This window comes from Pseudochaenichthys georgianus, unplaced genomic scaffold, assembly GCF_902827115.2.
Source record: "Pseudochaenichthys georgianus unplaced genomic scaffold, fPseGeo1.2 scaffold_167_arrow_ctg1, whole genome shotgun sequence".
Taxonomy (NCBI): domain Eukaryota; kingdom Metazoa; phylum Chordata; class Actinopteri; order Perciformes; family Channichthyidae; genus Pseudochaenichthys; species Pseudochaenichthys georgianus.
The window spans coordinates 1061014-1087441 of NW_027262480.1; the positions used below are offsets into that span (position 1 = coordinate 1061014).

The window sequence follows — 26428 nt, forward strand, 5'->3', positions numbered from 1 at the left end:
ATGTGGTGAAAAAAAATAGAAAAAACGAACGCTATTAAAATGAATAATAGGTAATAATTACAATAATAATTGCACCAAAGTTGTTCTGGAAAACTGTCCGACACCTCAGGAGGGGGAAGCAGGGAACCATCCAAGCTGTGTACAGTAAGGATGGGACGTTGTTGACCTCAACTGATGGAGTGTTGGGACGTTGGAAGGAACACTTTGAGGAACTCCTGAACCCGACAACTCCGCCCTCTATGTTAGAGGCAGAGCTGGAGTATGACAGGGGATCAACGCCAATCTCCCGGGGGGAGGTCACTGAGGTCGTCAAACAACTCCACAGTGGCAAAGCCCCGGGGGTGGATGAGATCCGCCCGGAAATGCTGAAGGCTCTGGGTGTTGAGGGACTGTCATGGTTGACACGTCTCATCAACGTTGCGTGGAAGTCGGAAACGGTACCGAAGGAGTGGCAGACCGGGGTGGTGGTCCCCCTTTTCAAAAAGGGGGATCAGAGGGTGTGTGCCAATTACAGAGGCATCACACTACTCAGCCTCCCCGGGAAAGTTTACTCCAAGGTACTCGAAAGGAGGGTCAGGCCGATTGTCGAACCTCAGATTGAGGAGGAACAATGCGGATTCCGTCCTGGTCGTGGAACGACGGATCAGCTTTTTACTCTCGCAAGGATCCTGGAGGGGGCCTGGGAGTACGCTTATCCGGTCTACATGTATTTTGTAGACTTGGAGAAGGCGTATGACCGGGTTCCCAGGGAGTTACTGTGGGAGGTGCTGCGGGAGTATGGGGTGAGGGGGTCTCTACTCAGGGCCATCCAATCTCTGTACTCCCAAAGCGAGAGCTGTGTCCGGGTCCTCGGCAGTAAGTCGGACCCATTTCCGGTGACGGTTGGCCTCCGCCAGGGCTGCGCTTTGTCACCAATCCTGTTTGTAATATACATGGATCGGATTTCGAGGCGTAGTCGTGGGGGGGGGGGGTCTGCAGTTCGGTGGACTAAGGATTGCACCACTGCTTTTTGCAGATGATGTGGTTCTGATGGCTTCATCGGTCTGCGACCTTCAGCACTCACTGGATCGGTTCGCAACCGAGTGTGAAGCGGCTGGGATGAGGATCAGCACCTCCAAATCTGAGGCCATGGTTCTCAGCAGGAAACCGATGGACTGTCCACTCCAAGTAGGGAATGAGTCCTTACCCCAAGTGAAGGAGTTCAAGTATCTCGGGGTCTTGTTCTCGAGTGAGGGATCAATGGAGCGTGAGATGGGCCGGAGAATCGGAGCGGTATTGCAGTCGCTTTACCGCACCGTTTGTGACGAAAAGGGAGCTGAGCCGGAAGGCAAAGCTCTCTGTCTACCGGGCCATTTTCGTTCCTACCCTCACCTATGGTCATGAAGGATGGGTCATGACTGAAAGAACGAGATCGCGGATACAAGCGGCCGAGATGGGTTTCCTCCGCCGGGTGGCTGGTGTCTCCCTTAGAGATAAGGTGAGAAGTTCGGTCATCAGGGAGGGACTCGGAGTTGAGCCGCTCCTCCTTCGTGTCGAAAGAAGCCAGTTGAGGTGGTTCGGGCACCTAGTTAGGATGCCACCTGGGCGCCTCCCTAGGGAGGTGTTCCAGGCACGTCCAGCTGGGAAGAGACCAAGGGGTAGACCTAGGACCAGGTGGAGGGATTATATCTCTTCGCTGGCCTGGGAGCGCCTTGGGATCCCCCAGTCAGAGCTGGTTGATGTCGCCAGGGAAAAGAAAGTTTGGGGCTCTCTGCTGGAACTGCTACCCCCGCGACCCGACCACGGATAAGCGGGAGAAGATGGATGGATGGATGAATTACAATAATAATAATAATAATAATAGATATATAAAGATGAGACAGGTCAGACGGATTTTAAAAGTTGTGGAAAATGATTTTGTTTGTAATAATACTTTTTTATAATGATTGATTGATTGAGTGTTATCAAAGCTGGTAAAGGTGCAGCTAGTTTGAATGACTTGAATGACACGGCATCTATTGCACGTCTGTCCGTCCTGGGAGAGGGATCCCTCCTCTGTTGCTCTCCCTGAGGTTTCTCCCATTTTTCCCTTTAAACTGGGTTTTCTTTGGAAGTTTTTCCTTGTACGATGTGAGGGTCTAAGGACAGAGGGTGTCGTATTGTCATACTGATATTCTGTACACACTGTGAAGACCACTGAGACAAATGTAACATTTGTGATATTGGGCTATATAAATAAACATTGATTGATTGATTGATTGACTTTGTATCCTGACAACTAACCGAGGGACAAAAAAATTATTGGACAAAAAAATTAAAATAATAACATAAAAAAAATCCATTAGGACTTAAACATAGTTAAATAAAATAATGAAAGATATACAAATCTTGGAAAAAATAATTGTTGTGATTGAAAACACTATTATTAATATAATAATGTTTTCAAATAACAAATATAATAAAATAAGAGGTAAAATAAGAAAAAAAGAAGAAAAAAATAGTAAGAATAAAATAATGTAAAAATAAATAAATAAGAAAATAAGAAAATAATAATTAAATATATCAAATAAAAAAATTATATAATTTATAATGAAATCACAAAAACTACCTTGAAATAAATATATATAAAGAAATGTAATATAAAAACTATTTTTTACTAAAGCAAGAATTTGTTTCAACTATTGTTATATTATATATATATATATATGTATTATAATATATTTATATTGAACGCAATGCATCATGGGATTTCAGTATTTATTTGTTGTGGCGAAAAAATAGAAAAAATTAACGGTATTAAAATAAATAATAATTACATTAATAATATTAATAATAATAATAAATATAAATATGGGACTGGTATGACGGATTTAAAACATTTGGAAAAATGTTTTGGTTTGTGATAATACATTTTATTATTATGTATGTTTTGAATATAATGATTGATCATGAAAGTGTTCTCAAAGCTGGTAAAGGTGCAGCTAGTTTGAATGACTTTGTATACTGCAGGGTAGCTGGTGAATTTACTCCAGGTGGAACTAAAGTCTGATTTAACACTTGATTATATTTCACATCATTCATGGTATTAAATACATGTAGTGGAGTATAAGTACACTATGTACCTCTGAACTGTAGTGGAGTAGAAGTATAAGGTAGCTAAAGTAAAGTCCAAGTTTCTCCAAATTGTACTTCAGTACAGTACTTGAGTAAATGTACTTAGTTACTTTACGCCTCTGTTAAAGATACATCTAAAATGATCATACAATCACTCAAATAGGATATAATTGCATATTTAGTTTAGTTATATTTACTCACTTTTACTAAATAATGTCTTGTCAGAAAGTGTTTCCATCACCCACAGAAATGCAACTTGCTTTTTGCTGAATTTGAAACTCATTAGCCTACTTACATCCAAACAGTATGTGTACCTTCCTCTCATATTCTGTTTTTAAACTAGTGAACAGAAAAGGAACTGCAAACGGTTTTAGAGTTCTATTTCGTATATGGCTTCGCCCTCTAAGGCTTTCGCTATTGGGTTATCCCTCTGCGCCCCTGCGCAGCACTGAAACACTTGTAGTCCACGCCCACCCGCTAGGTGGGCCCCACCCTCGGGCCTCCTTCCGGTATAAATAGGAAGGTGGCCCGGCAATCTGCTCCCTCTTTTCTTCAGCAACCAGCAGTACTGAAGCACGAGAAAGAATCATGAGCAGCAATGATCGTATCCGCATGTGTCCTTCGTGCAATACAGGATATATCATGAGCTATGATTTGCACCCGATATGCGCATCCTGCCTGGGGCCAGAGCACGCGGACGCGGCTCTCAGCCAGCAGATCGCATGTTCTCACAGTGTGCGTCTCCCATCATCCGACAGGAAGCAAAGGGCGGACGCTCTAGCTGCTGCGGGTGAGGAGGACGACTGGCCCATCCAGAACAGGGACAACAACCTGTTTCTGGAGGCGAGTGGGGGGCAGGAGTCGGACGAATCCTACCCCGTCTCCCTCCATGGCTCGCCATGCGGCTCTCCCCTTCCCCCTCTTCCCCGGACGGGGGAGACGGGGTCGGAGCGAGAGTCAGAGGTGGCGGTCGAGCACGTGGTCCCCTTCTCCGTGGCCACGGCGCTACCGGCATTGGGAGGCATCATGCTGGAGCTGCCGGAGATAATCGGCAAAGCAGCAGCATGCAGAGGCCTCCCCGTTCCACGAGTACGGGAGAGGGTGGCTCTGGATGACATGGCCGGAGTATTTTCCCGGGTTCAGACGGGCAGGAGTGACCCGATCTGGCCGCACTTCCCCGCCATTAGGCGTTACCAGGAAGGGGCAGCGGCGAACCCGAGGACCTTAAGGGCTCCGGTGGCCACCTTTGTTCCCTTCACTAAGGTGGAGGGGTTCACGGACGAGGTTTTTCCAACCACACCCGCTCTGGAACCGAGCTTAACGGCGTTTTTCGGGGTTAGGCAGGCCAACTTGGTAGCCGGACGGCGCCCTAAGTTGGCCACCCCCAAAGACCAGTATGTCGCCCGCCAGGCTGACCGGGCGCACCAGTGTGCGTTCCAGGCGTCGGCAGCAGCGAATAACATCGCGTTGCTGACCAACTCGGTGGTGACGTTGGTCGAACGGTGCACCACCGTAGCTCCAGAGGAGGCAGAGGAGATCGCTAAGGCGGACAGCACGGCCCTCACGCTGTGCGCAGCCGTGGCAGTCTCCCAGGCCAGAATCACGGCCTGGATGACTCAGATCCAGCGGTTACAGAGCCAGCCAGGAAGGTTCTGCTGGACGCTCCGACCCCAGTTCAGTTACAAATGTATTTCACATATCCTCCACTGGGTGAACCAGCTGCCTATGACCTATCGGTTAATAGCCAGCAGAGTTCGTTACAAAAGCCTGCACTATTTAATCTATCGATTAAGAAGCGGCAGAGCACAGTAACTACACCAGCTGCCTCCAATCTGTTGATTAGTAGGCAGCAGGAGTCGCTGCAGAGGCCTGATGGTTATGACTTTTCGGTTATTAAACCACAGACCTCGCGGCATTCCTCTGTCCGAGATATGCTACCTACACAATAAGCCCATGAGCGCCATGGTAACGCCTCATGTGGATATCACTGCACACACCCCCATCCATCCTCTGAGCGTACAGAATATCTGTATGACAATACGACACCCTCTGTCCTTAGACCCTCACATCGTACAAGGAAAAACTTCCGAAGAAAACCCACAGTTTAAAGGGAACATGGGAGAAACATCAGGGAGAGCAGCAGAGGAGGGATCCCTCTCCCAGGACGGACAGACGTGCAATAGATGCCGTGTGTAAATTGAAAAGATAGTTCCCTGTATGCCAACTAAGTGCTCTAGTCTTTGCAATAGGATATCATGGTCGATAGTATAAAATGCAGCACTGAGATCGAGCAAAACAAGAATAGAGACAAGTCTCTTGTCTGAGGCTATTAGAAGGTAATTTGTGACTTTAACCAGAGCTGTCTCTGTGCTATGATGTGTTCTAAAGCCAGACTGAAAATCTTCAAATAAATCATTGTTTTTTTAAGTAATCACACAACTGTTTTGCGACCGCTTTCTCAAGAATTTTTGAGAGGAACGGAAGATTAGAAATAGGTCTATAGTTGGCTAAAACCTCTGGATCGAGGTTGTGCTTTTTAAGAAGCGGTTTTATCACTGCTACTTTGAATGATTGTGGAACATAGCCTGATAATAAAGACATATTCATAATATTTAATAAAGAAGTGCTAATTAATGGAAAAACTTCCTTCAACAGCTTAGTTGGAATTGGGTCTAACATGCACGTTGATGGTTTAGAAGAGAGAATCATTGAATGTAATTGTTCAAGGTTTATGGCTGAAAAGCATTCTAGTTTACTATCTAGTGTAATATTAGAACTTACGTTTCCGGGAGCTGTTGATAACACTTTACTGGTCAAAGGCAAGAGGTCATTAATTTTGTTTCTAAGAGTAACAATTTTATCGTTAAAAAAGCACATAAAATCATTACTACTGAGTGCTATGGGAATAGAAGGCTCAATAGAGCTGTGGCTCTCTGTCAGCCTGGCTACAGTGCTGAAAAGAAATCTTGCATTATTCTTATTCTCATCTATTAATGAAGAGTAGTAGGCTGCTCTCGCTTTACGCAGTGCTTTCTTATATTCATTGAGAGTAATATGCCAAATTAAACGAGATTCTTCAAGTTTAGTGGAACGCCATATCCTTTCAAGTTGTCTAGACTTTTGCTTTATTTTTGCGGGTTTCGGCATTATGCCATGGAGCTAATCTATGTTGTTTTATTTTCTTCTTTTTCAAAGGAGCAACAGAGTCTAATTTTATTCGCAGGGCATCTGTAGCACTATCAACAACATGATCAATTTGGGGTGGTGTACATTTTGTATAAGTTTCCTCCCTTACATGCAGACATGCTATCGAGTTAAGTATTGGTGGAATCTCTTCCTTAAATGTGGCTATAGCACTAACAGATAGGTTTCTGCTGCAAGAGCTTTTGACTAATGCTTTGTAGTCTAGTAACAGTACTTCAAAAGTTACTAAGAAATGGTCGGATAAAGCAGGATTATGCGGTTCGACTAATAGTTGCTCAATTTCAATACCATAAATCAGAACAAGGTCAAGAGTGTGATTATAGCAGTGGGTTGGTTTATTTACACTCTGACAGAAACCAACAGAATCTAATATAGAGTTAAATGCAACAGTAAGGCTATTTTTATCATCGTCAACATGAATATTAAAGTCACCTATGATAATTACTTTATCTGTTTTAAGTACCAAACTCAGAGAATTCTGATAAGAATTCTGAATAAGGACCTGGTGCACGATACATTGTAACAAATAAGATTGGCTGCAAAGTTTTCCAGGTCGGATGCGTAAGACTAAAAACGAGGCTTTCAAAGGAGGTATAATTTAATTTTGGTTTAGTATTGATAAGTAAACTTGAGTCAAAGATTGCTGCAACTCCACCTCCTCGGCCCATGCCTCGAGCAATATGAGTGTTGATATGGCTGGGTGGAGTGGCCTCATTTATGCTGACATATTCTTCATGTCTCAACCAAGTTTCAGTGAGACAGCATATATAAATATTATAATCTGATATTAAATAATTTACCAATATTGCTTTAGATGCTAGAGATCTTATGTTTAAGATCATACATTTAATCTTCCTGTTTTGTTGCACTGTAGTAGTTGTTACATTTACTTTTATTAGGTTATTATGTATGACACCTCTATTAGGTTTTACCTTAAATTGTCCTTGGGCAGACACACACACCGTTAAGACTGCGACTCCATGCTAAACATGTCATCATTGATCATATTGGGGAGGGGACCAGAGAAGATTACGGTGTCCGACATTGTTTTAGCATAACTCCACATTAAGTTTGGTGCATTCTGATTGGCGTAAATGAACATCATTACCACCGACGTGAATAACAATCCTACTGTATTTACGTTTATTTTTAGCCAGTAGTTTAAGATGCGCCTCAACGTCGCCCGCTCTGGCCCTCGGAATGCATGTGACTGTGGAGGCTTCAGTCTCTAAATTCACGTGTCCCATAATAGAGCTACCAATAACCAGAGTTGGCTTCGCAGCGGGTGTCTCGCTGAGTGGGGAATATCTGTTAGATACGTGAACGGGTTGGTGGGGACCTGCGGGTTTCGTGTTATGCCCCTTCTGAACAGTCTCCCTGCTGCTCAGGAGTTGCCGGGGGACGGCTAAGAGGAGCTACTTTTTGCCGGTCCACACTGGCTAACTTGGGCTTTACTGTAGCTGAGTTACTTTCTAAGATGCGGAGCCGGGCTTCTATGGCTATGATTCCCGCCTCCAACCAAACAACTATACTACATTTAACACATGTATCGGTACCAGTAAAGGAGGCAGGGAAGTAACCAAACATGAGAAATAACACCCGAGGGTGGGGAAAGAGCCATGGCTAGCTATCAAGCTAAAGTAGCTACCGTTATCAAACCCGAAAAGAGTGTAGGCGTTACAGTCGCTAAGAGAAGGAGAGTTGTGAGTGCTTAAGCTGTAGTAACGTGTGATTACAACGTCAGGCAGTTGCCGTGATCAAGAGTTTTAAAACGATCGATTAAGTTAAGATAATAAGCTATCAGCAACAGAACAGGCCCACGGGATACCTGGAGATGACAACAACAACAACCGGAAGTTACAGCATGCTTACCGCAATAGTGGTCCTTGTAGAAACCGACATCAACCAAAGAATCCCACTTGGTTGCTAACACTGAATCTAAAACACTTGATATAACATTTTAACAGGTTAAGATACACAAGGAGGTAAAAGGTATGATAATACAAAATGAAATACAGTGTTACGTTCCCTCCTAAACTAGGGATACAAAGGGAATTAACAAAATATAAAAACAACAGAGAGAGAGGAAACTGATTTGGCAAAATTAGTAGATAATGTTTAATTTTTTGAAAAAGAAGAAGGCTCACCAGCCAATTTACAAAACAAACTTAAGATGAACTGAGAACAACTTTCTCCTAAAAGAAAGAGACTGAAGTACTCCATGCACAAAGATAAACTGGAGCACATCTCCTAACAATGAACAAGTGAAACTAACAGGTCTCACACAGAGACACCACACTACACATGTTGCACACGTCACACAAGCAGGCCAGGAGAAGGATTATGAAAACTAAAATATTATTTCTCTCAGAAAGATAAGACACAAGTACAATACAAATACAAATGAATAGTAATAGTAAAAACGTCATAATTCTAATAAAGGTTAAACGATTAAAATATAAAGAAACCAATGTAAAAATAAATGTTATTGAAATGGTTAAAAAACTAATATGAGATAAAACCCTTCCTATGTCATAAATGAAACAATATAAAAGTAGGTAAATAATATAGACTAAAAGACCATTTAAAGTGGGGGGTTGCTAATAAAAAGCTAATCTAAAGAGATGTGTCTTAAGAAGGTGTTTAAAAATGTCCACTGAGCCTCTCTGATATTTCCTGGTGTTCCACAGTTTGGGAGCGTAGTGGATAAAAGCCTCACCCATTTTCTTTTGGGGGACTTTAAGGATATTCAAAAAGCTGAGAAGGACCTCAGGGCTTGTCCAGGGACATCAAACGAGACTGACTCAGTGAATTGAAGTCTGTTAGTCAGGCTTCAATTCAGGAAGACTCTTCAAATATAACAGGACATCAGGAGGAGGAAACAGCTAGCTTGGCTCTCATAGTTGTTCAAAACTATGCGGTGTGGATTCGCTCGTGGAGTTTAAGGTTATAACTTTGAGAAAACGTGTTCCCACACTCTTAAAACCACTATGGTTTCTCTCCTGTGTGAACACGTTGATGTGATTTGAGAGCATCTGATCTATTGAACATTTTCCCACACTCTTCACACCAGTACGGTTTCTCTCCAGTGTGAATACGTTGATGTGATTTGAGAGCATCTGATCTAATGAACGTTTTCCCACACTCTTCACACCAGTACGGTTTCTCTCCAGTGTGAATACGCCGATGTGATTCGAGAGCATCTGATCTATTGAACGTTTTCCCACACTTTTCACACCAGTGCGGTTTTTCTCCAGTGTGAATACGATGATGTTTTTGGAGATCACTTGATTGAGTGAACGTTTTCCCACACTCTTCACAGCTGTACGGTTTTTCTCCAGTGTGAATACGTTGATGTTTTGGGAGATCACCTGGTTGAGTGAAGGTTTTCCCACACTCTTCACAGCTGTACGGTTTTTCTCCTGTGTGAATACGTTGATGTGATTTGAGGGAACTTGATTCCCTGAATGTATTCCCACACTCTTCACAGCTGTACGGTTTTTCTCCTGTGTGAATACGTTGATGTCTTTTGAGGGAACCCGATTCCCTGAATGTTGTCCCACACTCTTCACAGCTGTATGGTTTTTCTCCAGTGTGAATAAATTGATGTCTTTTGAGATGACCTGATTGAGTGAAAGTTTTCCCACACTCTTCACAGCTGTACATTTCTTCTCCAGTATGACTACGCAGGTGGCTCTTTAAATGTCCCAATGTTATAAAGGATTTGTCACATTGCTGACAGCTGTGACGTCTCCCCCTTCCTTTCGGTTTCTAGAACAGATGGACAAAGAAAGAGAGAAAGTCAATCTAAAAAGCATAAATACAGTTAACACAATAAAAACTCTTAATATAAACCTTGAGTTAACGGAATACTACTTTTACTAACTCTTTGTGTTCATTATATTTGTATTATATTAGATACAACAGCATCATTCTAACCACAGTATATACCAGGGGTGGGGGACTCAAGTCACATGACTTGACTCGAGTCGCATATTTGTTTTACTTGAGACTTGCTTGACTAACATTGATAAAAGACTTGACTTTAAATATTTGTTTTGGTATTGTACGAAGCCCCTAAAGGAAAATGAAAAGAAAAAGCATGAAAAAGTTACCGGTGCGCCAAGTAGGAAGTGGAACGCACAGGAGACAGACGTTTCATCATAGACTGTTATGTTTATGTAGGGAAATGGCAGTGCATACATTATTTGAGATATATTTCGAACTCGGACTTCCTTTTAGGGTTAGGTCATTTTGGCCAGGGGTGTAGAGCTATTTGTTTAAGTACCGGATCGGCAAAACAGGAGAGTCTGTGAACTAGTCTGCCTTGATCTATGAATTTATGTCTGTGACTCTCACAGTATTTGCGGCCTACAGCTGTTTTATAGAAGGAAAACCTCTTTCGCTTCATGAAATCTCTGCAGCACCAGGTGGCAGTAACTTTTAAATTTTAAATAAATAAAGTATTGGCTTTCAGAATATGAAACTTTTATTTCCAAAATCACACGATAAATACATTTTTGAAGCTTGTAAAGGGAAGATGACAGGCACCTCTCACTCGCGCTCTGCTCTTCCGCAGCGCCGCCCCCCCCTCCCTTCGGCTGAAATTATGAATGTAAGGCATATAGTAATCATAGATAACACGGCAGGGTCCATTACAGTTTGTTTTCATCTCATTTCAAATAAACAAAGTCTTGTCTTTCAGAATATTAAACTTGTTTCGGCGAATTCAGATGATAAATACAACTTTGAAGCTTGTAACGTTATAATTAGAAGCGGAGAACGGAGTAACTTGACGTCACAGCAAAAATACACAAACACACAAACTCGCGAGCTTCCCCCAGACCAGTAATCCAAACCAAAATATCTTCCCTCCGTAGTATTTGGATCATTTGCTCCGCTAATAATCAATCAGATCGATGGATTCCAGAGAAGAGGAAACTTTGAAGGCCTTTTTCTCAAAATGATGACTCTGTGACAGTCATTATAAAATGTGACATATATTTGCTTAATATTTGGAGTACAAAAACAATCATGATATCGTTAGAAGGCTAGGAATCTCCTCTTTCCAACAGTGTATACAACTCAAAATGTGTCTTCGGGTCACTGCGACTGATTTCGATAGAGCAGGTCACATATATAGTTTGTGCATGTTTGTAGTCGTTCTAACACTTATCGATATGGAGAAAATGTGTAATCACATTAAAATAGTTTTTTTAATTATGTAAACGCACACCAAAAAATAACCATTAACCTGCCTGGGCCGCAACAGCTTCTGAGGACTTCATAACATGTAAGAAACTATGAATGTGTCATACCCACTTAACAAGAAGAAATTCAGCTAACTGACGATTTGAAACATTTTTACTGAAACAAAACACAACTCTAAGACAGAGTCTCTGAATCAGCAGTAAGCGAAAGAGTGCTAACGCACTTAGCACATAACTATATATATATATATGTATCATCACTGTGCGACCAAAACTCACGGCAGCGAAGGCAAGCAAAGACAACTTCACTTTACAGGGAGACGTGTGGCGCAGTGTATAGAGCCTTGGCGTTGGGATAAGGGCAGAACTCACGGCAGCGAAGGCAAGCAAAGACAACATACAACTTCACTTTCCAGAGAGGCGTGTGGCGCAGTTGATAGAGCCTTGGCGTTGGGATAAGGGGGAGCACAGGTTCAAACCCCACTGCAGTCAGCATATCGTTGTGTCCCTGAGACACTTCACCCCAAATTGCTCCTTTGGGGAATGTCCACAGGATTGAGTATGTAAGTCGCTTTGGATAAAAGCGTCTACCAAGTGACATGTCATGTAATGTAATGTTAACAGGGCCATTACGGCAAATACGTCTTCTCTTTGCTGTTTTCTGATCAAATGTTGTGTTCAATGGCATTAAAACGCATATAAACGCTGCTGAAGATTAATCCAATGTCTCTGTGTCACTTTGAAATGATTATCAATATTATTATGATCTTTGTACACAGGAAAAATACAGAAATAATCACATCCTGTCTCTCAAATACTTTGGACAAATTTCAACACTGGCTGAACAACATTTGCTTACAGTTAAATGCAAAAAAAACAGTATGCATGACGTTCAGTGAACGACCAGTCAAAATCAAAGAATCCAATGTGTTTTTAAACGGAGCAGAATTAGAACTAGTCCCCCACTTCAAGTATCTTGGAGTCATACTGGACTCGAACTTGACTTTTAACTAGGGCTGTCAGTCGATTAAAATAGTTAATCGCAATTAATCGCAAATTAATCGCACATTTTGATCCGTTCTAAATGTACCTTAGAGGAATATTTTTCAAGTTTTGAATACTCTTATCAACATATGAGTGGACAAATATGCTTTATGCTAATGTTCATTATCATTTGAACAATGACAAATATTCTCATGAATATTAAACACAACAACCTCTGAACATTTCAAATATTCGCCTCAATTCAACCTGGAACCTCTCTCATACAATACAAATGTGTGTGTGTGTGTGTGCGTGTGTGTGTGTTGGATCGTTGGAGCTATGTGCAATCATGTTGCTGCAATCATGAGTGTGCTGACTTTTCGTACAATGTCCCGCTGTCTGGCTTCCTGCATAAAGTCAAGTGCTCGGCGCAGTTGTGTGGATAGAGCGCTCCTCTGTTTTCATTTAAACAGCTCCTTATATCCGTTTAGCGCAGCTAGCTAGCACCAGATGCTAACAACAACAATGCACGTAAGGTCTCTCTCTCGCTCGTTCGGGCCACACATACACACACCCTCCCGGTCCTCCCGATGGCCAGTCGGTGCCTGCCGGTGAGCGTGGAAGTGTGGTCTGCTGCAAGCAGGCGGCAGGAGCGGGGCTGTCAGCAGCATCAGCTTGTAGATGGTATTTTAAACTCGATGCGCTCTGAAACTACGGGGCGGCCGAGGAAAAAAAATACACATGCGTTAATCGCGTTAAAATAATTAGTGGCGTTATTAACGCGTTAACTTGACAGCCCTACTTTTAACCTGTTAAACCCCAAGCCTGTTTTTCAGGTCTCAGGCTCGAAAATGACATTTCCAGAACAAATGACCATATCTTCCCTTCTAAAAGGGGAAAATTAATAAACTTTATTCTCAAAGTAATGATAAACCTGTGAGTTGGATGTAGACGAGTCAGAATCAATATAGATGTTTTTTATTTTAAAGAAAATTCAGATTGAACATAGTAAAAAACTGTAAATTATAGTGTCCGTCCAAATAATATTTTTTGGATGATGGGTTATAGGGATTGACCGATATGGCTTTTTCAAGGCCGATACCGATTATTAGTAATCAAGGAGACCGATAACCGATATTTGGAACCGATATACATTTGCAGTAAAATCAGAAAATCTATAGTGTCAAAATGTAGAATAACACAAACTCCAACACAACTCAACACAACTTCTTTGAAATGCATTTAAGCACATATTATGTTTAATGAACTTTTAAACATCTTACAACTGGTTTCCTCTCTGTGCCCTTTTCTTTAGTGCAGTCATCTGCAATGAGTTAGAGAGAGACAAGAAGTGGGGCTGCAGGCTGACATGATTAACTAACAATAATGCTTCATTTATTATATCAAACCAATGCCAATGTCTGTCTAGCATAAAATCCCAATAAGCTGCTAGCAACTGCAACACACTAGTGCTAGCTAATGTTTTGCAAACTATTACAAGTGAGGCTATTACAGTAGACCTAACGTTAGTCTAGTAGCCTCACTTCTAATATTTTGCTAAACATTTGCTAAATACATGTTGATTAGCTAATGAGCTTCACAGATCAACCTGAAAAACTGCGAGGCTCCACTCGCAGCCCCCCCTCCGCACCACAGTTACTCCGCTGCGAGACGCTGCACGCACCCCCAACTCTGACTGACTTCCCGCGTCCCTGTGTAACTGGGAAGCTGATAGAATTGGATCAATAGATCGTGCTGTTTTTGCAACTTCAGCATAGGGGATAGGGATGTTTATTGAACTTCGGCTTTCAACTGATTTACCTTCGAAAACACATGTATGGCTCTGCCGCTCAGCGATGCTGCTTGCCTCTGTCTGTGTCTGCGTTCTTCGCACATGCCTGTAATCTGAGAAGGTCCCGCCTCTATGGCTGGCTCCCGCCCGGAAAATCTTCAGTGTTGATTGACACTTCAGTAATAGCCTATCAGATAGCGCTATGGGCGGGACATTGCTCGTGTACAGAGAGTGGTGACTGCAGACAGAGAAACGGCCGCATCAGAGCCAAAGTGTTATCGGCAATTTTATAAAAAAAAGGCCGATACCGATAATCGGTCAAATGAGGAATATCGGCCCCGATAATCGGCCTGGCCGATAATCGGTCGACCCCTAATGGGTTAGTAGACTAAAAGCTTTAGGAATCCAAAGTACAACATATAATAAGTACCCTGTATCAAGATTGATGCAAAACAAGTGACATTTGACCTTTTTAGAGAGGGTTAGCAAACAACAAAAACCTTGGTCGAATTGGATGATTGACATCTCTTTTTAACCGCTAGAGCCAATATAATCGAGTGAAAGTTCCACATGCACACACAGGTTACCAAATAAGGATTGATAGTGACACGTAGAAAAACCGGAAGCTGCGCTAACCTCTGGTGGCTACCATTAGCAGCTAATTTTTTTCTCTGATTTTTGCATAAAAATGGAATTATGGATTATCAATACTTGTTTCAAAGTGACAGACACATTGTATTAACTTATGGATTAACCTTCAGCCGCGTTTTTTCTCGTTTTAATGCCATTGAACACGACTTTTGATCAGAATAACAGCTAAGGTGAGCATATCTCCGTGTTTTGCTACCTAAAGCTACTCGTGTGTTGTCTGCATTTGCTTCCCCTGTCAGGAGTTCTGATCGCTCAGTGATGTACCTTATATTTCTATAATCTGTGGTCTCTCAGGATATTATCTAAGCTTGTTTGTGCAGATCCAATAAGTATATCGATCGGTATAGCTAGAGTTCTGTGCTAACGGCCTTAAGATTTTGTCGCACAGGGCTAATTCAGAGGCACAGCGTTAGCCTTGGGTTTTTTTTTTTGCTAAAAAAAAAGAAAATCAACAGTTAGCTGAGTTACTTCCCGTTACATGGATATAAAACATTCATAGTTAATTACATCTTAAGAAGCCCTCAGACACTGTTGCTTGCAGATGTTGTGGTTTTGGCCCCTTCGGCAGGTCCGTGGGGCTAAAGAGGTTTAAGAAACATGTGTTGACAGTTCTGCTGTGAAAGTGGCCATGTCATACCTGACCTTTGCCTCACCTACCTCTATTTAGCTTACCATTGATACAAATATGCTAAATTGGCTGTGAATGGAAAGGATGTATGTTTCCTTCTTTGTTGTTTCAGGCATATGAAACTACATAGAACATTCTGAACTTTTGACCTATACACACACACATTCTAGATGGTGCAATAAAAGCATAACAGTTCCAGCTACCATTCGGAAAAGGCGCTTGTGGTTTTTGACACCTTGAGAGCTCTTACAGCGGGTATGAAGACAGTGAAGCACAGGATGCAGACAACCTACGCAAGGATTTGAATCAACTTCCTGGGCCAGCGAATCGTAGAGACAAGCTGCCCATATTTAAAATTAAAAATTAAAAAAATTATTTCGGGGCCAAGGCAGTAAACCTAGGGGAAACACTGAATACTGACACATAACTTTGCACTAAGGTGTGTCTGCTGCTGAGTCTATCCCTACCTCTGGGACAGTCAATTGTGTATTATTATTATATATATTTATAAAACGGACAAGTCAAATCAAGCAATCTGATTGGTTCTTAGCCGTGATATACTGAGTGTATACCACGGGTAGAATTGTAAGTTACTTTTCACAACAAGTCAGTATCCTTCCGCGTCTGAGAAAAAGAGTATACCGTTGGGCTGAAAAGCAAACTGCTTTTCAAACTGGAACAAGAAAGCAGCGGAGAAGTAACGGGGCAGAAACCCTCCTTTTTACGCAGCGGTCCAGACATAGACATCAGATGGCAAAACATATTCAGTGTGCAGTTCCTTTGGCCTTTAGGGCAGGGATATCTAGATACTTTCCAAGGTTTGACATAATGAATTGTGCTACATTTAAAGCAATTAACAATGTTTTCAAATCTGTAATCAAAGAGATCCGCAAACACACTATCGACCAATCAGATTGCTTGATTTGACTTGTCAGTTTTATAAATATATTTACATTTCTTCCGTTACGACATGTCACTACGAAACAAACTTACGACCTCTGGGGGGGGTCTTACTATGGAGGAGTGGATTGAGGAGTGTCTATCTCCAGAAAAAAAAAATCACCTAAACAACAACATGCAGAGCTACGTGAGCATACGTGAAGAGCAGGTAGACCAACTGGAAAAGTACCACCATTCAAAAGCTTTCTGATGCGGGTCTTAAAACAAAGCAGAGAAATTATGACCGTTAGTGGCCACAGGTGCGAAAGCTTTCTCCAGAGCTACTGGAAGCCGAATCTCTGGGACCGGAGAAAGTGGAGCAATATTCTCGCCACGCCAAGCGACAGTCTAGAACAACCTCAACCTATACAAGTGACCTCGTAAGCCATGCTACTGATGCTGGACAGGTTTTCAGTGGGTGCACAAGAAACGGCAACATACACATGAATGTAAATAAATAGCCAAATAATGGATCAACGCTCTCTGCCTAATATGTTCGCTAGCTGTTAGTGTTGTTGCATAACAACTAGGGCTGTGCAATTTAATCGATCCTGCGATATATATCGATATTTAGTTTTACGAGAAAGTATCGATAAATTAAGTCTGATAACGGTGTTTGTTATTCTCACGTCCAGGAGAGAAGCTTTAAAAAGGAGACTAATTGAGTCTCTGAGAAGGTTCCAATGTATACTTTAATTAATAAAAAGCGCGGTAATGTTACAAGCAGAAGATGGTTCAGTCAGAAACAGCTGTGTTCTGGCTTTCGTGAGCGAAGGGAAGAGAGCGAGCTCCACCTTTCCAGCTGTTAAATATCCTCTGCTGGCTCCTCCCTGTGGGCCGGTTGGCGCTGCTGGGGGCCGGCCCTGCACGTCTCCAATGTTCGTTGTTGCGCATTACAGAGGATTCAGACATTGTACATTAAATATATAACTAAACACGCCTTTTCTCCTCCTTATCTCCTTCATTACTTTTAATTTAATACATTTTAAACGCTGTAATCAATACTCCAAAAATACCTCACCGCTGGTATCATTTCCAGTAGTTCCGGATGTTGTCTCATGCTACCCACGTCTGTAAACAAACGTATTCAAATAAACTGTACCTTCATTTAATATTCAGCAATAATAATATCTCGACGTCTATAGTTGTAGTGTTGAAATCAGTAGGTTTCGGTGTGCAACACTCCGTGTCATATCACTACTAAATTCACCTCTATAGTAAATGGTATATTAGCCACATGCTAAATGCTAACCGGAGATGAAGGATTTTCAGAATAAAAGCTTAACAACTGGTTGTGCACAAGAACTTCTGGTTTTTCAGTATAAAACAGCATTTAAACTGACGGTATGTTTATGGTACTTTATGCCATCAAAATATTGATTTTAATTTCTAACAAGTCCCATTCAAATCCCCCGTGTTCGGCCACCCGCTGCACCTTTTAATTCTCCATTGTCCATTGTGATACTGTACTTTATGTACTTACGTTTTAAAGGCTTGTAAGCTACAGTTTGCACTGTTTCAATAAATGAAACAAATGTTCTCACCACACCTTTTGATTCATTTTGTCCAGCATTTGCAAGCTGTAGACTCTCTGTCAGAGCCATATATTGTATAATTGATGCTTTCAGTTTTCAGTTGAATTAATTCAATCCAAGTCAATGGAACACTCACAAGATGTCACCAAAATCACACTGTCCCTTTAAAATCTTTCAGAAAATGATAAGTGTATCGAATTATATCGAATCGTATCGAATCGTATCGTTGGCTGAATATCGTGATATATATCGTATTGTGAGCTGAATATCATGTATCGTATCGTATCGTGAGATTAGTGTATCGCTACAGCCCTAATAGCAACCACCACGCACTATGTTTCTTGCAGAAGGCAACGGAGGGACTATTTTATTTTGAACATCATTATTTACTATTTAAATTAGAGTGTGTATTTTTCTTTCATATTGCCACACTAGGTAACCGTTTTATAAAAGCAATAGCTCACTTCAGGCCGTGATATATGCTCATTATATCCAGTGTTGGGCAAGTTACTTTAAAAAAGTAACTAGTTATAGTTACTGCTCTCAAAAAAGTAACTAGTTACTTTATTAGTTACTACATTATAAAAGTAACTAGTAACAAGTTACTTTACTTTAAAAATAATAACAATACAAATACAAGTTTTGTACAATGTTTTCTGTCCTGCACACAGTTTACATTTGACCGTAATATTTGGGCGTCCTTTATCCCCACAAATTGAAAATAGTGGTTATATCTCCAAGTTGTAAATGCGCTGCTGCTCTCGCTGATACTTGCATCTGCCATAGTGTGTGTGTGTGTGTGTGTGTGTGTGTGTGTGTGTGTGTGTGTGTGTGTGTGTGTGTGTGTGTGTTGGTGGTGGGCGTTGCCTTGTATGTGTGTGTGTTAGCAAGTGTTTGTGTGGACGAGGACGACCGAATACCGCACTAAACGACTGCGGAAACGATAACGGGTCCCAAGGTGTATAGAACGGCATGCGCAACGCTCTGGGGGGTCCAATGGCTCCGTGTTTATACCCTATACGATCATTTTCTGATAACGATGAGGCAATAGCCCCGCCTCCCTACCTCTGCTGCTCACCCCACGACGCTGAAGTTGGCTTCCAATTCGGCAGTTAAGGGGAATGCGCTGAGCGAACAATCCTCCGTGTTTGAACCTCTTAAATCACTGCATAGTCGATTTATTTGGACTGGATTATCCCAGAGAGTCTAAAGATTATTTATAACCCAGTTTCAGATATGTGAAACCTTTATTCTATGTGTGAAAATACAAAAAGGGAGATTTTGCTGTTTTTTTTTTAATTTAGGCCACATTAGACCAGGTCCTGATCTGAAACCACTAGACCTAGACTCATCAAATCTGGACTGGATTATCCCACAGAGGCTAAAGATTCTTTATAACACAGTTTGAGATTTGTGAAAATACAAACAAGGGAGATTTCAGTGCTTTTTTTTTTACATGTAGACCACATTAGACCAGGTCCTGACTCCTGATCTGAAACCACTAGAATAATTGTATTCTTCATTTCACTTGCGCATCCACAAAGCACACAAAATGGCGACGTCAGAGTTCCCGTTAGCCGACAAATCTAAATCTCTTCGGTCAAAATGTCCGGTCAAAATAATTTCCCTTTAACGCAATACCGCTTCAGTTGCACCACGTATGTGACAGACAAGAAGAGTCAATTCTAATGTCTAACACTTAATGTGGAGAAAGAGATGTCCTGTATGGGTTGATTGTGCGTTGATCTGTTGGTAATGCCTCGGGGTTCCGGTGGGCATGTAAACAAATGCATAATGCTGCGCTATACTTTGCGGCCTCACCCGGTTGCATAGCGACACTTATTGTTTAGGTGTCTATTGATAAGCAGGTAGTCATATCATTAGCTATAACTAGCTAGATCCAGTGTTGTAGTCAAGTCACCAATTCACGAGTCCAAGTCCCCCTCGAGTCACCACTCTTCGAGTCCGAGTCCAAGTCCGAGTCACCAAGGGAGAGTCGTAGTCGAGTCCGAGTCCAAGTCCGAGTCACCTAAGGAGTGTCCAAGTCGAGTCCGAGTCATCATTACCTGTGTTCGAGTCCGAGTCCAATTCCGAGTCACAAGTCTTCATGTATTAATCTTCGTGGATATATGTTTTGAAATGTAGCTGCTCCTCTACATTGCTGTTATCCTGTCTATTGAACTGCTGTGAAGCGAGTTTGGCTACAATTCTTGTAATAGGTGCTATACAAATATAAAGCTTATTTCTAATATTCATATTATTATTATATATAAATAAACTATATTTAAAATGAGTTACCTTTTAGAGAAGTGATTATATTTGTATGCCAATATTTTCCTATGGTAAAGTTTTCGTTTTGCACTTTTATTTTGATAGTAATAAGATTGGGACTCTTATTTTGAAGGAACTTTTACGGGTTAAATCAGTTTACCGATAAAGATTTAGCCCCAGAAAGCACATGGCTACTTAGCATGCAAAATGACGTCATTCTGCATGTTAAGTAGCCATGTGCTTTCGAGTTATGGCTGAATCTTTATTTATTGATTAGATCACGTTACTCTGATGATAGTGTTCAAGACAGCCTATATGTCTGAACTCGATCCTTAGAGTAATGTGTTACGGAGCCTTCTCTTCTATATTGTTTCCACATAACGAGCATTTTGCGCTGCTCTTTCCCAATGTGGAAGCAGAATGTGTGAAAGCATACAGCATGATGCGGGGTGTGTCTGTAGACATCTCTAGACTGGAATAGCGGGGCCCAGTACATGAACTCGCCATACAGGATAGAGGACATCAGACTCCAGAGAAAATGTGCTCGAGTCCGAGTCCAAGTCGGAGCGTCAATGTACGAGTCGAGTCCGAGTCATCGTGGGGGGGGGAATTCACGAGTCCGAGTCCGAGTCCAAGTCATCCTGTGCGAGAATTCACGAGTTCAAGTCCGAGTCCCGTCAATCAGTGCGCGAGTCCGAGTCGAGTCACGAGTCCCGAAAATCGGCACTCAAGTCCGACTCGAGTCCGAGTCCAGGACTCGAGTACTCCATCTCTGGCTAGATCTGATCGATATGGACATAAACGCGAGTGAAGTCTAATCTGACGGAGAGAGAGATCAGCTGCTGCTGACGAGTGGACACGCAGCTCTGCATAATCACATGCAGCGGTGAGCGGACAAAACACACTTCAGGTTAGAATATCACACGTAGCTATTTTAATTACCTCTCAAACTACCGTAACTAGTTATAGATATGTTTAGTTTTACTGTCGGGTCACTCATTACTGGACCCGCGAGCTGCATGATACTGGCATAATAGATTGCCCGATCGGGCAACCAGCAGGTGAGGCTTCATTGCCCGAGCTAAATACTAGATGGCCCCGGGCCATCGGGCAGTCCTTAATGTTGAGTCCTGTTTATTCATGTTAAGTTAAGCTGCTGTTGTTCATTGCATTATTACTAGACTAGTTAGTCTTAAGGCTAGAATTCTGCACTAAGCCACATTTTTATTTTATTTTATTATTTGTGACTGAATGTGAACTTGTGAAGCTAGTCAAGCTACCTCTTTCCAGTAGAGTTATTTTTGTTTTGTTACTGCACACAATTTCTTTACATGGTTATTGTGTGGTGGACCACTGATAAGCTTTACATTTGGTTTTGATCCAATGCTGCACAACTGAACTGATCCAATGCTGCTGTGAAAAAATAAGCTACATCCATGTTGGATAGAATGGGTGGTTGGGTACTGTCATTTAAATAAAAAAATAACCTTAAGGGACAACTTGAATGCTTTTTTTTATCTTAATGCATTGCATAAAGATTGGATCGGGAAAAATTGGTATCGGCAGATTGTCAAAATGAAATGATCGGAAGCAAAAAAATGTGATCGGGACATCCCTAACGAGCACCAAAACCACAACTTCAGTCAACTCCATACCATGACTGAGGTCGGAAGGTAAACGGACGCATATAGCGGAAGCGGAACTTTTTCTTCTTCTTCTTCTTCTCTCTGTTTTTTGGTGGATTGCAACTTTAAGGTGCATACCGACACCTACTTTACTCGCCGTGAAGTTGTTTGCAGCCTGAAAAACAGGCTTGGGGCTTAACAGGTTAATGATCTGTGGTGCCGATCATACTCAGTAAAATGTAAAACCTGCAATCCCAACGTAGAAATTCTCGGCATGACGTTAAGACCCTTTCATCCTCTAATCTGCCTAGAGAATTCAGGTGTATTTTACTGTTTTTTGTTTACGTGCCTCCCAGCGGCAGAGCGTCACTGGCGGCCGGCTCCATCGCTGACCGTGTTCACAAGCTGCAACTCAGCCACCCCGATGCACCGGCAATAGTGCTCTGGGACATGAAGCAATGTCGCCTGGAGACTGTGTTACCTTGGTTCCAACAGTATGTTAGGGATCACACCAGAAAAGACAATATCCTGGACACATGCTTTGTAAATATTAAAGCAGCCTATGTGACTACCAATACTGAACTCTGATCATAATGTTGTGAATATGATTCCAGTGTATAAGACCAAACTGAAGAGAAGTAAATGAAATGATAGTAGGGTACAGTTGAAAGCCTGTTTTCATTGGACAGAATGGAACATTTTTCTGGAAGGTTGACTAGATGAAATAACTACTGTTACCACCGACTATTAACTTCTGTGTAGAACTAGTTCTTCCCACTAAAGAAATATAAATCTATCCAAATAATAAATCATATGTAACTAAGGACATTACAAAAAGTTATAAATACCAGGAAAATAGCTTTCAAAAACAAAGACTATGGAGCACTTGGACAGAGAAAGAACTGAAAGTCAAGTTAAGGGAATCAAAACTGGCACACAGAGAGCTTTTGGAAAATGCTTTAAAGCCAAAGACCCCAAAAAAGTACGAGACCCCATGAGAACCATGACAGGAAAGACCTCTTCAGCTAAACCTATTGTGACGGACAATGAATTTTGTTTTGCCAATGAACTAAACACGTTCTTTACCATCCCTCTGTCATGGAAAACTACACACATAAAACAACTGCCCAAAAGAACATAAGGAATTTCAACAGTCACATTAAAACAATTACTAAATCAGCCTACTATCACATTAAGAATATTTCTAGGATTAAAAGACTAATGTCACAGCAGGATCTGGAAAAACTTCTCCATGCTTTTATCTTCAGTAGACTGGACTACTGTAATGGTGTCTTCACAGGTCTCACTAAAACATCTATTAGGAAGCTGCAGCTGATTCAGAACGCTGCTGCTCGAGTCCTCACTAACACTAAGAAAGTGGATCAGTCCTGTTCTGAACTCTGTACACTGACTTCATTCTCTCTACCCCTTTCCAAACCTAACAAACTAATCTCTTCTCATCCTGCACCTGTCCGCCGTAACCTTCGTTCCCTCTCCCCCTCTACCTTTGCCTCATCGGTGCTCTCGGCCCTCCCTTCCTCTGACTCGTTCCAACTTCTGCCTCAAAGCTCTGCTGCAGAAACTCTCCTCTCTACTCTCTCATCCTCTCTGGACTCTCACATCTCGGCAGGCTCGTCAGTCCCCTCCTGCTCCCTGGCTAAATGACGCACTGCGTGCTAATAGAACTGTCCTTCGGGCAGCAGAGCGGAAACGTTGGAAATCCAAACACTGTGACGACCTCATAACCTATCAGGCTCTCCTCTTTCTCTGCTTCGATCTCTCAGGCAAAAAGCACTTTCTTTCAAGATAAGATCCAATCTTCCTATTCCAATCCTAAAAAACTATTTTCCATCTTCTCCACCCTCTTGGACCCCCCCAAAGCCCCTTCCCCCTCCTCCCTCTTGGACCCCCCCCAAAGCCCCTTCCCCCTCCTCCCTTCTGCCAAGCGACTTTGTTAACTACTTTGAAAAAAAGGTTGATATTCGCTCTTCTCTTTCTGACTCACCTTTACTCACCGCTGGGTCACCAGACCCTCCTTCCACCCACACACTAACCTCCTTTTCCCCTCTCTCTCCAAGTGAGGTTCTTACCCTCATTACCTCTGCCCGCCCTACCACCTGTCCTCTGGACCCTATCCCTTCAAACCTCCTTCAGACTATCGCTCCTGATATTCTACCGTTTCTCATCCATTTCATCAACACTTCTCTAACTTCTGGTCACTTTCCAAACAGTCTCAAGGAGGCAAGAGTAAACCCTCTCCTAAAGAAACCCACTCCCAACCCGTCAGATGTTATAAACTACAGGCCTGTCTCTCTCCTCCCGTTCCTGTCTAAAACACTTGAACGCGCTGTCTTTAAACAACTCTCCTGTTATCTCCATCAGAACAACCTTCTGGATCCGCACCAGTCTGGTTTCAAGGCAGGTCACTCCACAGAAACTGCCCTCCTTGCTGTCACTGAGGAACTGCACACTGCTAAAGCAGCCTCCCTCTCCTCTGTCCTCATCCTGTTGGACCTGTCTGCTGCATTCGACACGGTGAATCATCAGATCCTCCTACGCGCTCTCCAAAAACTTGGAGTTTCAGGCTCTGCACTTTCCCTCCTCACCTCATACCTCAAAGACCGCACCTACAGGGTAACTTGGAGAGGGTCCGAGTCCGACCCTTGTCAATTAACTACAAGGGTCTGTTCTTGGTCCCCTCCTCTTCTCCCTGTACACAAACTCGCTCGGATCTGTCATTAGCCCGCATGGTTTTTCATACCACTGCTACGCTGACGACACCCAATTAATTCTGTCCTTTCCCCGCTCAGAGACCCAGGTCGTTGCACGCATCTCTGCTTGTCTAGCTGACATCTCTCAGTGGATGTCCGCTCATCATCTCAAGCTCAACCTTGACAAAACTGAACTGCTTTTCCTTCCGGGAAAAGATTGTCCCACTCTTGACCTGACAATCAACATCAGCACCTCTGTTGTTTCCCCGACTCAGATTGCAAGGAATCTGGGAGTGACCCTAGATAACAACCTGTCCTTCACTGCAAACATCGCTGCTCCAACCCGCTGCTGCAGATACACGCTTTACAGCATCAGGAGGATGCGTCCCCAGCTGATCCAGAAAGCCACGCAGGTTCTGGTCCAGGCTCTCGTCATCTCACGCCTAGACTACAGCAACTCCCTCCTGGCTGGTCTACCTGCATGTGCCACCCGACCTCTGCAGCTCATCCAGAATGCAGCGGCTCGTCTGGTCTTCAACCTTCCAACATTTTCCCACACCACGCCGCTCCTCCGCTCCCTCCACTGGCTTCCGGTAACTGCTAGAATCCACTTCAAGACACTGGTGCTTGCGTACCATGCTGCGAATGGATCTGGCCCTTCCTACATCCAGGACATGGTTAAACTGTGCACCCCAGCGCGTGCTCTACGCTCTGCATCAGCCAAACGACTCGCTGCACCCTCGCTGCGAGGGGGACCCAAGTTCCCATCAGCAAAAACACGTGGGTTTGCTATCCTGGCTCCAAAATGGTGGAATGAGCTCCCATTGACATCAGGACAGCAGATAGCTTACACACCTTCCGGCGCAGACTGAAAACTCATCTCTTTCGACTCCACTTTGAGCGATAGAATTACTAACAAATAACTGCTAACAGAGCACTTATATACTAATAAAGGACTGGATTATCTATAGCCAGTTGAGTAGCACTTGAAATGTTTTGGCTCAATGAAACCTAATGTACTTATATACTCTGTTTTCTTCAAGATTGTGTCTTCCTGGTCGATTGTACTTATTGTAAGTTGCTTTGGATAAAAGCGTCAGCTAAATGCAATGTAATGTCAAAGAATGTATTTCTAAATACTGCTGCTGGTTTATAAAGCTTTGAATGGTTTAGGCCCAAAATACATTTCTGACCTCCTGCTAAACTCTGAACCATCCAGATCTCTCAGGTCTTCTGGTCTGCTTTCTGTCCCCAGAGTCAGAACTAAACATGGAGAAGTTCAGTTATTACGCTCCAAACATCTGGAACAAACTCCCGGATACCTGCAGGTCCGCTCCAACTCTGACTACTTTTAAATCCAGGCTGAAGACTTTTCTTTTTGCCGCTGCTTTTAATTGAGCTGTTCATATCTTACACTGCACTGTAACTTTTATTCATGTGTTTTGTCTTTTAATGTTTATTATATTATCTTTGCTTTTTAATGACGGTTTTTAAATGCCATTTTCTTAATGTCTTTAATTTTTGTAAAGCACTTTGAAGGGTGCTGTATAAATAAACTTGCCTTCCCTTACTCTCTACACTGATGATTGTCGTACCAACACAACACATACATTCATAATTAAGTACTCTGAGTTTCATACAAATACTTGGGTGTAATGATTGACCACCTGCTGTTATGGAAAGAGCACGTCTTTTTGGGCGATCAGAGAAATTCTTCCATTGTTCTTTACATTAGGGCTGAACGATTAATCCATTTTAAATCGAAATTTGAAATTATGCGATTAT

General features: G+C 42.4%; 1 pseudogene; it reads right to left on the minus strand.

The window, feature by feature from the left end:
• LOC117441324 (zinc finger protein 721-like) overlaps nucleotides 1-26428 on the minus strand; it is a 243847-nt pseudogene that overhangs the window by 97575 nt on the left and 119844 nt on the right.